The sequence below is a fragment of the Fukomys damarensis genome, unplaced genomic scaffold, assembly GCF_012274545.1.
Source record: "Fukomys damarensis isolate Sample0158 unplaced genomic scaffold, DMR_v1.0_HiC HiC_scaffold_3, whole genome shotgun sequence".
In the NCBI taxonomy this organism is placed as follows: Eukaryota; Metazoa; Chordata; class Mammalia; order Rodentia; family Bathyergidae; genus Fukomys; species Fukomys damarensis.
This window is the reverse complement of record NW_022900915.1, coordinates 42,536,989-42,541,533: the sequence shown is the minus strand read 5'-3', so window position 1 is coordinate 42,541,533 and position 4,545 is coordinate 42,536,989. Positions and strand designations below refer to the sequence as shown.

At 42.1% G+C, this 4,545-nt stretch overlaps 1 protein-coding gene across 5 annotated transcripts in view; it reads left to right on the top strand.

Moving 5' to 3' along the window:
- The window catches only part of Xrcc4 (X-ray repair cross complementing 4), a 251,954-nt gene that overhangs the window by 10,462 nt on the left and 236,947 nt on the right, over positions 1-4,545 (top strand). The gene's annotated exons all lie outside the window — the stretch shown is intronic.

Below are 4,545 nucleotides of genomic sequence, written 5' to 3'. Positions count from 1 at the left end.
CACACACACACACACACACACACACACACACACACACACACACACTCAGAGTTTGTGCTGTTGGAGGTTGAATCCAGGAACTCACACATACGAGGCAGCCACTGAGCTATATCCCCAGCCCTTTTTAAGTTTCATTTTGAGACAGTGTCTCCTTAAGTCAACCAAAGTGTCCTTGAGCTTGGGACCTTCCTTAATCTCCTGGGAAGCTGGAACTACACATGTAAGATAACAGCAAGATAACACGCTCAGTTTATGTATCATTTTTTTATAATGGAAAAACCGAGTTGTAATTCCTTTAAACTTTGTTATGTTCTTCTAACTGGATTAAAAGCTTCTGAAGGGAAGGCTCCATTCCTTTTTCTTTAAAATTAATTTGCTGGAGTGCTCATCAAATCCAAGAGTTGTATATAGTGCTTCCTTATTGAATGTTTGATTGGTAGTTTCAGTGAACTTTTTCAACTGGCATCTCGAAGATCAGTGTCAGTTAAAAGCTCTTTAACTTTGAATTACTTTTTGGATCAGCTTTTTAAAGTTTGCTTTGCAAAATTAAGCTTTCTTCTCTCGTACAAAGCGACTTTATTTTTTATTAAACATTTCATTAGATCTTTTGAGAAAATATTCAATTAAAATGATTATTTCTTTTGTTTCCTAAACATATAACACAATTGTCTTCTTCCTGGTGAAGGAAAATTCTTGATTTTTCTCTAGTTTGAAGCTTCACAGGCACAAGTCTCTAGCTGCGGTTTTGGAATTCTTTGAAGAAGTCTGACAAACTTTTCAGGATGTAGTTGCTAAGTTTCTGTGATGCTGTAGCCGTTAGAAAGGCTGTCGCTGTGAAGAGGCTGCGTCTCCGCTGCGTGACCTGTTTCATCACTGGAATTTGCACGTGTACCTGATATATCTTAGTTCTTGTTTTTTCCCATTCCCCTTGTCCCCTTCCACTCTTCCACACCTCCCTATTTACAAAAGCATCTTTTCCATTTTTTCCTTTTCTCATATTTTTTGTTGCTTGCTACTGTGGGGTGGAAAAGTGAGATATACTTGTTTTTACCCACCGTAAGGGCTATCTCGAACATCCCTGTAACGAAAGACAGATTGAAAACAGTAAGACCTATTTCATCAAAGTTTCACGTGACCTGGAAGCCTTCAGGTTGGAGACCCAGTGCCCCAAGGAAACTCTTTTTAGAGCTAGGCTTGAACGGACAGGGGTGCAGACTTGTGCTTAGACACGAAGGTCTAGTCTAAGGTGGAAGGCCTGGCCTACCGGGTTCTTCTCAGTCTCCGCTGCAGCGTTCTTGCCCTTTGGGTGTGGGACAGGACCAGACAGAGAATTTCCTTGTGGCCGGCCAGCTTTTATGGAAAAGGTGGGAGGAAGTTTCAAGCAGTATTTCTACTTTTATGGCTGGCTTTGGGGAACTGAGGCTCTCATTTGTATAGCCTGCCCTGGAGAAAGGGAATTCTGGTTTGTATGGCCTTTCAGGAGAGAGTACGTGACAGGAAAAAGAAGGGCAGGAAAAGGTTAGGGAGAAACTTGGCTTCTGAGGCTCTGCCAGTGTCTTGCATGTCACAGTACTCAGCATGGCACAGTGTGTACCTTGAAAGTAATAGTTTTGGGAGACCTAACACTGAATTCCAATGCCAGGGGGCCCAAACACTGGGTCCAACAAAGTGGTCCTAGAATTCTGAAGCTATCAAAGCCCCATTTCAGAGAATCACTGAGCTCCCTATGAGCGACTCAGCATGTATAATTCAGCCCAGGGCCCTTCCTGTGGGAGAAAGAGTCGCACTGAGCATGATTACCCTGACAGTCTCTGGTGTGAAGTCTCTGTTCCCCTCTGGTGGAGGAGTGTGATGTTGGAGGAGGCAGATACTACTGTTTTTAACACCTTTGGGCCTTGAAAGATGCATAGATTTTGATGAATGCAATTAGTATTGGGTATTTCCGGAAGTGGAACAGCATAAGCAGGAAGCAGTAGCCATGGTGGATTCAGAACCCTTCCTGTTCTTCCTTAGGGTGCGAGATTTCTGTGACTTTTTCAGTTCAGGTGTGAGTGACAGCTGTAGTAGGTCTCACCATGCTCACTTTTGTGTTTGTGCTTAAAATAAGTGCACGAAAGTTCTGAGGTTAGGAGATATGTCTTTTTTATTCATATATACTATTATTTTATAATTTTCTCAACACCTAGCATAATACCTGGCATCTAGCAGAATCTAAATAAATACGTACATCTCACTAACCATGTTTCAGAAGTCACTAAATTTGTGTGAGGTTATTTGGTCCTCCTTAGTCAGTGGCAGTGAGAAGCATTAGACTTGTCCCATTCAAAGGGCTTGGGGACCAAAGAGTTGGTTATAAACTGCTAGCTTTAACATTTGCACTTAGGTTGTCCTGTTCATCACTCTTAGTATTTTCCAACACTAACAACTAGTTTTGCAATTTTCTACCACTAATGGGCTGACTGACAACTCAACCTGATACTACCTTGAGCAGTGATGGCAAACCTTTTAGAGACGAGTGCCCAGACTGCAACCCGAAACGCACGTGATTATCACAAATGCCAACACTGCTGTTACACCTGAATACCAAGGTTTTACTTAAGAAAAAAACAACTGTTATCCAATGCCTAGCTGCTGGGAGACTTGGCTGGCATGCCCACAGAGAGGGCTTTGTGTGCCCGCTGAGGTACGCGGGCCATAGGCTCACCACCACTGGAGTTAGTGTCAGATTCCTCAGCTTAGCGGATTCAGTCCCACAAGAGGGCACCCCTCCCCCAGATGCCAGTTACGGGTCCCAGGCCACTGGTCATTCTGACCAGAAGCTATAAAGCCCTGTGACTTCCTCTTCAGATTCCATACTTTTGCTCTACTGGCTCACAAAAGTCAAGAAAATGTATGTTTTCTACCTGTGTGTGATGGTGTAGTGTGAAGGACACAGATGAGGAACCGCCAGATGGAGGAGGTGCATAGATTGCGGTGTGGGGTATGGGAAAGTGGGCACAGGACTCATCCCCCTTGGCTCTTCTACCCTCCCAGCATCTTGAAGTATTTACTGACTTAGAAGGTCTCCAGATCTCCAGCCCAGAGTGGTGGGTGGGAGTGGAGTGGGAGGGCTGGAGTTTGAACCTCTAATCATTTGGTTCTTCTGGTGACCAGCTCCTCCACTGACATCTTTGAGGGGCCAGTTGTGTCACCTCAGTAGCATAAAATCAAAGAAATTTATTATGAATAATAGGTCATTCCTGTCCCTCAGGAAATTTCAAGGGTTTTAGAACTTGGTGCCAGGAACCAGGGACAAAGACCAAAGACACACACACACACACACACACACACACACACACTCATACACTCATACAGATGAGTCCACCAAAATGTATATATCATGAAAAGAAAAACTCATAAATATTTTAATACTAAATTATTGAGACATTATAAGATTAATACAAGTTACCTTTGTCCTCTACAATGACAGGAGGTGCTCAGTGGTGGCCATGAGCTTCCAGATGTTCATTAGTATGGGGAACTGCTGAAGTGTGGATATGTTTTTTGACAGCCTCTCTCTCTCCCTCCCCTCCCTCCTCCCTCTCCCTCTTTGCTTAGATCAGTTACTTAGTCCTTTAAAAAGAGAGCATGAGCCAACATTTAAATCAAGGGATTTCTGCGAAAAAGCTAGGAGTTTGTCAGTGTCTTGAGTGATCAGAAGGGCAGACTGCCTTATTGCTCTCTGCTGAGGTGGCTCAGTTCACCGTGCACTGGCCCGAGACCTGACCTGCATGGCTTTGGAGGTTTGGGAACTTATGTTTCTGCTAAAGACAGCAGGGCTTGGTTTAAATGGTACAAGATCCCAATAATGAATATAACTGTATTGTATACCTAAAATGTATCAATAAACTCGAGAGAAAAAAAATTTTTAGGTGCAAAGTTTGACTTTGGTTTGAGAATGTACCACCTAGTTGAACTCAAAATATGGTCTTTTTGCTTCTGACTTAGAACTTCCTCCCACTACAGTTGTCTGAAATATGTCCAGGGATGTGATTGAAAATAATCTTGACTCAGAAATTGTAGCCTGGGAATTAAACTATATAATTATTCATGCAATTAGGATAAGTACTCATGTTCTATTTATAACCCTTACTATTACATGAAGAACATGAAATTGCCATTTTATATGTTAGAATTTTTTTTCTTTTTATTGAGTTTATTGGTACAATCTAAGTATACAATACAGTTACATTCATCAATGAAATTGCCTTTATATGTTAGAATTTTTTTTCTTTTTATTGAGTTTATTGGTACAATCTAAGTATACAATACAGTTACATTCATCATTGGGATTCTGTACTTTTACATAATAGGTCTTGATTCTCATTTTTTCCCCTTGTGCCCGCCCTCTCTTCACCCTCTTGAAGACCCCATTTTCAATTCCCAAAGATCACTTTGGTGGAGTGTAGAAACTGGATGGAAGGAGACCAAGAGAGGAAACAAGAAATCTGCCAGGGGAGTATGGCTGGTGGTGACTTGCACACAGTGATCTTAGAGGAACAAATA